The 11,199-nt window shown below is 36.3% G+C and overlaps 1 long non-coding RNA gene across 1 annotated transcript; it reads right to left on the reverse strand.

Annotated features, from left to right (window-relative positions):
• Positions 1-8,243: 8,243 nt before the first annotated feature.
• On the reverse strand, positions 8,244-9,291 carry LOC145651653 (uncharacterized). The gene is made up of 3 exons (XR_014117452.1): positions 9,212-9,291; positions 8,765-9,106; positions 8,244-8,474 (listed from the first exon to the last, which is right to left on the reverse strand). It is a non-coding gene; the product is annotated as an uncharacterized LOC145651653 (long non-coding RNA).
• Positions 9,292-11,199: the final 1,908 nt, after the last annotated feature.

Genomic DNA, 11,199 nt, shown 5'->3' on the forward strand with positions numbered 1-11,199 from the left:
AGGAAGTGCAATATCAAACACTATCATGCATATGTGCATATTCACAGTGACCACAAAAGCTAAAACTGTTCTCACATCATTCCTTGTCAGATAGCAGCTAAACTGATGTTGGTATTGTACTCATGACAAAGTGATGATGACCTTTTAAAATAACCCTATGCCTGCACTTTCAGGCTCTGTTTGGTTTAACTCTGCATGTCCTGGCCAATACAATACAGTTTGATTTCTTAAAAATTGAGGAATGTGCCAGTCTGTATTACTCAGGATATCAATTCTCATTGGCTGGAGGAAGTCTTGAGGTCTTATTTTTATTTTGTCACAAAAGCTCTTGTGAGATGTGAGTGCAGATTAGGATCATTTTTATTCTCCATAGTAATAAAGATAAACACAAATGCACAAGGCTGGTTAATGGCAAAACATAACCAATAGAAACAAATATGCTGGTAGGAAACTCACAGCACAGTGGCAGCAAAGACATCATCTTAGGTGCTGTCAGCAAGCAATGAACTGTGGGAGAGCACCCATAGGCTTTAAATAGGGGGAGGGCAAATAAGGCACAAGTGCTGGTGATTAGTAATCAGATGATTCAGAGCAGGGCAGGTGCAGTGTGTGTGTTGGGGGGGGGGGGGGCATGACTCTCTTGCTGCACACTGCGACAGCTCTAAGTTGTGATAACCTGCTGAATTCAAGCGTTAAAAACACATTTATCAGGAGGAGAGTATGAGTGTGGAATAATGTAATATCTATTTTACACAGACAAGATGATTTATGGGGATGAGGAGAGGACAAGATGTGTTTTTAAATTGCACTTAGATATTTTTTACTTTTATAGCTTGGATGTTTCTGTTTTTATTGTTTTGAATATATTTCCCCTGTGTAATGTATGTAATTAATATTAATGAACCTTGTATTCCTGTGTGATACCTTGAGCAGTTTTCAAACATGACAGACTAAATAATCCAGTGCCAAAAACACATACTGGCAAATAAAAGTGATTTATTATTAAACTGATATGATGTTTGGAAGGTTTATTTTCAGTTTCAGCTTTCAGGCAGCACTCTTTGATGCTGAATAAGGTGATAGAACTCAGTGGTTTGAATTGAGCACCTCTGGTGAAATTTAATCCAACCAGCACCCCTCCACCACCCTGTTTCAGGTGAGAGATCATTATCTGCACTTCTGTTTCCTATAGAGTAGCAAGAACAACTAACAGGAAATCAGGCCCCAATCACATTTAGAAGTGGTGCTCACATTTAATGACTAGTATACACATATGATGTAGTTCAATATTGTTTTTCTTTTAGTTTCTTTTTAGTTACCCAGAGGTTGTGAATAGTGTATATCTCATAAAGCACAATATAACGTTTTAGTCTCAGTGATTCAGTGATTCATTGCAGTGACAGTTTATTAAAGGCAGGGTCTTTAGAGGAAACGAAAACTCACATTAATGTACACACGCCCAGATTTGCTGTCATCATAGAAAAAAAAAGATTATTCCAAGTAAATGCAAACAAATTTGATCAACTTATAGCATTTACTGAAATATTTTTATTTATAGAAGTATCCATTTGACTGACGTTGGTCTAAGTGTGTTTTTGGTTTTGTAATTGATCTAGGTTTCAGAGAAGACTACCACTAAACTTCCTGTTGTCAGTATCACACATCCAGTTGGCTTGCAGCCAACCTGGATAGCAAAGCACTTGTGCATGCACTTGGGCATGCATGACAATAGAGACAGGGATTATCCACATATAAATACAAGTGTAAACACAAACTGTTGTGTGTACATTTGTCTGTTTGTTGGTGAACTGAGCCATATACAGACAAACAGTGTTTCTCCTTCACAGAGCAGATGGGAGAGTGTTGTATGTCTGGCAAGGGCCTGAATTAGGATGAATTACAGGTGTTTCCATCTCAGGACTTTTTTTTTTTTTACACACATGAGGTTAATTACACTAGTTCTTGTTGTAGATTTTTTGTTATTAATTTTAGCTCAGGCCACATACAAACAGGATAAGAACAACTCAGGACTTCCTGTTCTTGCCACCAAAAGGTCAGTGCACTTGACGTGTTGGCAGAGTACATGTTTAGAGCTTTGTAAATGATTGTGTGCAAAACATACCAGTGTAACGTGGTAACAGTGAAAGGAAGCTTATGGAAAATGAAATTAACTTTATTGATAAATGTTTACATGTATAAGCATGTCAGCATGTGGGGTGTACAGTAAACTAGTGCTACAGTCCTACAGCACAGGGTGAAAAGTAATTCAGAAGTAACACTCCATGTTGGCAAGATACCTAAAAGGCTATAGGAAAGTAGTAATATTATATACACACTCTGGACTATACTTCCACTCAGTATGATCCATTTTCTTTTATGTGCTGAACTGAACACTAAACTGTCTGGTACTCAAACAGGCCAAAATCTCACTGATTTTCTTGATGCCCTGTTTTCTGCATCTTGTCCTCAGAGACCTGTAATGCAGCATAACAGAACTCTTTTATTGGGATCCTTTTCACACAAAGATGGGAATTTCTGTTGCAGCCCCATAGGTAACAAAGAAAAAAAATTGCAACTCAACTGGGTGAATTTGGTTAAATTAAAACTTATCCAGGTACAGTGAAACAAGCATATATTAGCATACCTGGCCTTGTGGTTTCACTTCCTCTTTGATGTCTGACAGATGTTTTGCCTTGAAATTCATAAAAAAAAGGGAACACATGTCAGATATTCAACCAAGTGATAAATCACTGATAGTTGTGTTGACCTGAATTAACTCACATTTGCAGCTCTCCCTTGTCCAGCTGCTGGAGCGAACAGTGAGATTCCAGACTACAGACACAGCCAGTGCCAGACCCATGCTAATGACCAGCACACCATGGTGGTAGTGAATATCTACAGCATGGAACAGACATGCATAATGAAAGATACTGTTGTACAAAAGTACAGGAAGCTTTCATGGAAAAACTACAGGCAAAATAATCATTCATAGCTTATGTGAACGGACAGAGCAAGATACAGTGCAGGATGCAAGTGTAACTGGTACCATCTGAAAATAGTCAACCGTAGATTTTATAAGGAGGGTGAGATGTAGAACAGGATGCAAGTGAGAGTCAGGTATTTTAGGGAAAACAAAACAGAGCAAACACAACACAAATGGAATGAAACTAACAAAACATGACAGGATTTAACAGCAGTAATAAGTGACAAACACAAGCAAAATAGGTGTAACAAGGCAGAGACAACAAGAACTGACAAGAAATACTAGAACACGTAACTATATGATATAGTGAAAAAGAAAACACCTGGAAATGATAATGTAGGGGGAATGACAACACAGGACGATGATGGACACAGGACGAAAACAGTATCAGAACATGTAGCTGGATGCCATTGAAACTGTGCCAGGTTAATCTAGTGTACAGGTGTTATACATTTAGTTACTTATGTGCATGCAAGTGTGTATGAATGTGCACAACAGCTCATGCCAGCCATGCTAGTCTGAGTATTTCAGAAACTGCTTTTCTGCTGGGATTTTCACATATTAATTTAGGAAACTTAAGAAAAATAACCAGTTTACACTCTTGGAACTTTATAACACTCATTCTATGGGGTTCTAATTTAAACATCTACGTTATCCAATATACTCCAGATGTGCAGAGTAAGGATTCAGTACCTGGAGGACTCAGAGAGGGATGGGCCTGAAAAAAGGAGCTGGATATCCTTACGACCTCGCCTAGGGTACAGGCCATAACAGGAAGTGTGAGGAAAATGGCAAATCAAGTGTGTGGTGGAAATGAAGTAAGACAGAAACAATCAATGTAGTTCATTGATATACAGTGTATTGTACAATGGAGAGTGTGATGTATACAAGAGATAGTGCAAGACTGGACTATAACATCAGGAGTGACCCAGGCCAAAATAACATACAGATACGCACTAGAAACAAAAATACACTCACTAAACCTACAAAGACAAAAGAAAATACACTCACAACTACACTTACTCCCTAGGTGGAAAATACAGAGCAAACCCACACCCCAATCACTCCATACTTACCAATGAACACAACAAAAGGATCAAAGTGGAATATATACAAATATACAATAGCAAAACCAAAATGGGAAGCAAGGTCATACACCAACTCAAATATCAAATACTATTAACACACATCTCACAAAAATATCACTGCCATACCTTCTTCCTCCTTTTATTACTCGTCAGGGTGGGTGGAGTCTTGTCTCCTGATTTGCTGCAAACATGAACTCTGTAATGGAATCTGGAACTGGATTTGGAATGGAACACACACAGCCACCCAAAAAGAACACAGGATGTAACAATACTGGTGAGTCACATATCAGATACCAAAGTTATCAGCTCCTCCCACTGTACCCATCCATCCTGGCACTCAGGCGCCAGTGGGCGCTTTTGGGTGATGGGGTACTGGCAGACCCTCGCTGGAATCCAGCCCTCAAAGAGCACACACGGCAACCACAGCACAGCACAGCGGGAGGAGCTGATAACTTTGGTATCTAGGATCTGACTCACCAGTATTGTTACGTCCCGTGTGTCGTATCACAAATATATTATTAAAATCATTGTTTAGAAAAATGGATCAAACATTTTCTGAATCTGTAGAATCTGCCTTTTCAGTTTTGTCGATATTAAAAATAAAGACCCCATAAGAGGTTACATATAGAAGTTATATTATAGAGGAAGATACACATCATGTGCCTCACTTTGATATGAAACATATGGATATCATGTTATACATAAAAACCTTTAAAGTGAATTTAAAATAATATGTAAAAACAGAGGAAATGCCCCGAGATGTCAGAGGGTTAAACATAATTCAGAGGTTTATCTCCCACAAAGGTCAGAGTTCAGTGTTTTGCATTGAAGGTTCCTAGTGTGTGCAGAGACTTTGCAAAGCTTGTTTCTCTGCTTTTGTTTCTGTTTTTGTTTCTCTGTTTCCCTTTGTAATCTGCATTCTGCCATTAAAAGTTCATCGCTCACGTTTTACCGCAGCTTCACGATGTCACACTATTTACAAAAATAAAAGTTTCATGTTATTATTATTGTGTTTAAAACAAATATTTTAAATTATTAATACATATTTATTCATTTCCCACCCTCCTGACTATCAGACTGTATTTACTTATGCTGTGATAGTGTTAAAGTGTCTGAGTTTGTTTATGTGCACACATTCATATTATTCAGTAATTTAGAAAATAACACAACATATACTGATATAATATTTACATATACACAGGCCCTTAAGCTTTATTTTCATATTACAAACATAAGGGTCGAAGGTTACATGTCCATATTCAATATAGTGTTATTCTTCTTTTTTTAGCCTATTAAGCTTTACAGCCTAATTATTCAGTATACGTTGAATCACTTTTTGTCTATGCAAAATGTTTAGGTAGTTATAGATTTACAAACGGCAATATCTGTGAAGCACATAGTTAGTAAAAGGCTACTGATCATTGGTAGTAGAACTGAATTAGGATGGAATAAAACAACCACAAATAAAAAAAAAAAGATGTTGTAATATGGATCAGTATGGTGAGAAAAGAAATCATACAGTATTAAATAGAATGCAATAAAAAAAGTATACATCTGTCATAATCAGTCTCTCCCAGGTTCTGTATTTTTTAGTTCCGTTCCTTAGTTTCATTTTCTCCACCCCTTGTTTGATTACTTGCACCTGTCCTTTGTTTCTACCTTTGGTTCTCGTATTTAAACCCTGTCTTGAGCCTTGTGTTTTAGGTGCTGTTTATTTGAACGTGTTTAGTTTATTGTGTTTGCAGGTTTATTCTAATGGTTGTTACTCTGCGCCATTGTGTAATCCTAGCGTTGGTCTGTGTTATAACCTGCTCCCTTGTTTGCTTCTGTGTGTTTAGTTCTAGCCTCTGTGTTTAGTTACTCGTGTGTGAGCCCTTGTTCTGTTTTTTTCATGTATCCCCATGCTCTCCGTGTTGGCTCTTTGACCCTGGACTGCATTAAGGACTCTGATTCTGGATTTGCCCCAATTAAATCTTACTCTTCTCCACACATGCATCTGCCTCCTTACTGCTCAACTTTACAACATCAAATTTAATATTGATTATCTATAATAATAATAATAAGAAGAAGAAATAATAATAAATTATTATATATGTTAATATTTATAGCTGAAATTTAATATAAAATGCTAAGCAACAAAACAACAGGCACAATGCAATCTTGTAGTATGAAGAGCAGATATAATGGTCAGAAAATCAACAGTCATAACTAAGTAAGCACAACAGAATGGGTACATTGTGGATATTCTTTATCTGACACCCAGTTTTGAGCACAGTGGTTCTCATAGACAAATGTTGCACATTACTGTTGAAGCTGGAATGAACCAACAGAAACACAACATACCTTAAAGTTCAGAAAGCAGATGAACAGGGAATAAAGATAATGTGTCCAGACTTCACTTAGGATTATAGAAGGGAAGTGAGCTAACAATCAAGATGATAGTCAGTAGGAGCTGAACGTTTCACTCCAGAGTACATGCTGTCTTCAGGCTGTCCTCCCTTCACCTGCCCTCTTTTGGTTTTCCTCCCATTGAAATGAATGGCAGCATAATTCAGCTCTTCAGCATCATGTCTCTGTGGGAATGAACAACATTGTTTAGTGAACATTAGTGTCATTATGATCCTTATTTAGAATATGACTACTAGTCTCAAACACAGAGACAGTGAGTTGCCTTCTCCTCCTCCTCTACAGCAGTGCAGTGTTGCATGTCTCATACATCTCCACCACAACAGCTTCATGCATGAATATCAATGATGTTGTAATTAGGATACAGCTATAAGCTATATCAGCTCCACAGATATGAAACAGAGGAAGCTGAGCTGAGCAGAGCCAGAAACATTCTTAGTAAAAGATATCATAGATTTAAATGTATAAATGGCAGTTAATTGCTTTTTATGACTCACAAATCTCATCATTGTTTAGAATTTGACTAATATTACAACAACTTGTCTTCTGCTGTGTACATCTCCTGCTATGTCTGAAACAACACAATTAAAAACATGCACAAAATGTGAGATAAAATCTGATGTATCAGGTTAAACCCCTAACACTCATATCTACTGTTGTCATCTATGATAGGCACGTTGTTAAGCATCAAGTAAGAGTTTTTTATGTCAACTGATGCATGCCACATCCAAGATGAAGAGCATAAACCTGGAGAACAAAGTGTTACTAATAAAGTCGTGAAAGCAAACTGCACAAGTTGTACCTGATTGCTGGTTTTCTCCATCACACTTCTTTCTTGAGGTCTTGCTGTGAAAATATTTTTGGTGAAAATAAAGTATTAATTGTAATTGGATCAGGTAATATTACCTCTATGCCAAATTGTTTGCTTATTTTTTTTTATCAATATTGTTAATTTTCAAAGTCATGAATTAGAAGAGTTCCAACCTCCTGCTCTTTATGAACACTTACCATTGCCACTTTCAGAGTTTTTCATCTTACAAATGATTATGGCTTGAGCAATGATAACAGCCACACACACTCCCAACACTGCTCCAAGACAGATCACTACAGGACCCACAGGCTTTTCTGTAGAACAATCTTTATAAAATTATTGAATATACAAATTAAAGTGCAAGTGTGTGGTATGCAACCAAGAGTTCAGACACTAATCAGACAGCTATAACCAGCACAGCTCCAGGGAAGATCACTACATAATTAAAACATTTAAAAAGGGTCATCATGAGCACCCTGTTATGCCACCATTATGTCAGACATTAACTACACAGCTCTGCTATGAGTTAAAATGAAGATGTAAAAGTATAAATGAACAAAGATTAAGTTTAGTCTGCCAACACAGACTTTTGCCCTGTATACACAAACGTGTGTGTGTTAGTAAGAGAGAAAAGCGGGAGAGGTGTGTGTGTGTAAAAGAGAGAGAGCTTTCTTCTTGTCTAACAATAAGGCTCAAGTCAGCTATTGCTTGAGTAATAAACTCTAATGCTGAATTATGATGCAACGATGTGTATAAACCTTGATTTCCTGGTAATTATAAAAAATATTGTATGCTCTTAGTTTATCTTGTTATCTTTCAAATGGTCAAGCTAGATTTTTATGAGAAAGGCATTTGATTTATAAAACACTTGTGGCTATGGCTTCAATATATATATATATATATATATATATATATATATATATATATATATAACTATAAAACAAATATGGTAAGCTCTTCGTTTATCTTAGTGTCCTTTAAATGGTTAAAACAGCATTTTCTGGAAAGGCACATCCTTTATGAAAAGCTTGTAACTATCATATAGAACCTTGTAGAGCAAGCTTCTATGATGATCACTTTATTTAAAGCAAAGAGACACAAATATACTTGCTTGACTGGGATGTTTTTGGGGTTCCTGACCCTTTTCCACTACTGGTAGACTGTGTTAGGTTTAACCCTCCATGTGCTGTTTAATAAAATACACAGTGTCCACTCTTAGTTCATCTTGCTTTCCCTCACATGTTTAAACAAGTGTATTACTAAAGAATTAGCAGGTTTTATTAAAACCATGCGTATCTTATAGCACTTTGCAATCCACAAACTGTAAAAATCATTATATTTTTTTCAGAACAAAGACATTTAATTCTCTACTTCACAATATAACAGTAGATTTAACGTTAAGATTAGGAGTGCTCTGTGGTTTAGTTATAGTATAGTTTTCTATTTTAAGACGTTTAAAGGAAATAACTTATTTACCTGTCACATTGACGAATGTAGCAAAGGAAAAGTGAATCATTGTTCTGTCTGTCACTGCACAGAAGTACGTTCCTTTATAATCTTCAGTAAGATTTAGAATAGTCAGAGAGTTTGTGGTGTCATTCCAAATAATTCTGAATGCGGAGTTGCTGAATGGAGATTAAGGTATGGCCTGTTTATTTTTTCGCACTTCTCCTACTTGCTGAGGCTCCTGGTTCAGTCTTTGTTTGTACCACATGCAAGTATTGTCATATTTTTCTTTAAATGTGCAGTTAAGAGTGATATTTTCTCCAGGTTGCATCAGGACTACTTGATTAGCAAGGTTTGTAGTTTGCACAGGACCTATAAAATGAAACATAGTCAGACCAATAAAGAAAAAAAATGTGGACAAAATTAAATTCAATAACACATGTAATTATGAACACTAGTAAAGATTTAGAAACATACATGTCTTGTAGCTCAAAAATATAAGTATCCAAACTGGTATCATTATTGCAGCATAACGCTCTGACCTCAGTGGAGATGGTTTGAAAGAACCAAGAAACTAACTAAACTCCATCAACTTTTGTGTTTCATGACTCAAAATCTCATTGGCTGGCAAAAGTCACATGGTCCTGTTCTATTGTTGTCTCACAACCTTGTTTGGCCACTATCAGTGCCTGATCTCTTTTAAAACATGTTTATACCAAACATGCATGTATGTTATTTTATGCTTTTGGGAAACACTCTTATCCAGAGTGAGTTAGAATTTCAAACATGTTTAATATAGGCCGCTGTAGTGTTAGGAGTCTTGCCCAAGGTCTCTTATTGATACATCATAGAGCACTTGACCCAATGAGGTTTGAACTGCAGTCGCCAACGAGACAGGCAGTGTTGTTATATACTACACTATACCACACATGATGGTAAAAAAATGATGTAAAAATCTTGCTTACAGTCTTGTTTGCAAAATTGCTCAAAAAGGTTTATTTTTATTATTATTCAGTTATCTTTTTTTTTTCTAAATCTTAGATTGTTAATGTTCGTGTGAGATTTTTTTATAGACAACAGTAGAGTTACTCAAAAAAAAGCATCCCTCCTCCTGTGCTATTGCCCAATCTATCCATGCCTGATGAAGCGTGATTGGCTAATGCTGTAATACAATGACGTTCACTATTTATGGAACACTATTGAAAAGTGTATGACAACAGTCAGAGTAGTTTAAAAAGGTTTTATTGTGTATGTCATCTCATATTTAATTTTACAGTAAGAGACAAAACAACAAGAACAATATTCTGGGATTATGAACTGTATAAGTCTATGATATGTCACTTTTGTTGGTCTCGTGTAAAGTTCTAAGAATAATGTAAAGAATTCAGTCAGGTCTATGTTAATAAGTTGGATGAGGAATTAAATATTAATAATTCAAAATTCTTGCTATACTCAGTTAAAATCTCATTGGCCACCAGAATTCTGAAGATCCTCTAGCGTCTTTTCTTTCATAAAGTTTGTTAACCTTTGTTAACCTTTGACCCTTGAGAAGCCTTATCTTTTGCATAAAGAGTTTGGACAAATTGGTGTAATATGAGTACAGCCTAAGTCATTGTAGTGTATTTCACAGTTACTTGTGGTTGCTGTGGCTCCTCCCACTTCCCCTTTTATGCCCCCCCCCAAAACAAGAGAAGCTCTAGGCTGACTGGGTGACTTTTCCTGGGTCTGTTTCTGTCCCAGATGGGTTTTAAATACACTTACACTCAGGCTAGGACTCCTACAAACCTGGAATAGACTTCTGTTATTTTCTTATTCTTATTAATGATTTAGTTTATTGCTTATTTTGTTCCTGTTGTGATGTCCAGTGTTGAGCAGAGGATGATGGCCTCCTCTTTCAAGTCTTGGTTCCTCTCAAGGTTTATTCCTCATGTTCTTTGAGAGTTTTTCTTTAACACATGCCCACTACCACAGAAACTCTCTCACACACACACACACACACACACACACACACACACACACACACACACAAATATGTCCCCCATTTCCAATCCACTAATTATTGATTTTATGTGCCTGTTACTTGTTATCCTTTTTGTTTCTCCCTCTATTTAAGCCCACAGGAAAACTAGTGCAGTGCTGTGCTTTGTTTCTGTGCATGTGTTTTTGCCTTTTTTTTTTCTTTTTTTAAAGCTTTTTGCCCACTCACCTCTCTGCTTTGTGTTTGTTCTTTCATGGAGTATCAAAACACTCCAAATGTGTACTTCTGTCCCCCACCCTACATGAACCTGTCACAAGGCCATTTACAATAATAAATGTTTCATTTTTTAATTATTAATTTATATATGCTAACTTACTCTCTGTCCTCAGTCATACATGTTTTTGTGTGTGTTCATATAATATTCAATAATTTACAAATGACACAATTTATTCCAATAAAATTAATTTAGATTAATAATAATATTTAC

Source organism: Electrophorus electricus, chromosome 16 (assembly GCF_041902795.1).
Source record: "Electrophorus electricus isolate QZ-2024a chromosome 16, ASM4190279v1, whole genome shotgun sequence".
NCBI classification, from domain to species: Eukaryota; Metazoa; Chordata; class Actinopteri; order Gymnotiformes; family Gymnotidae; genus Electrophorus; species Electrophorus electricus.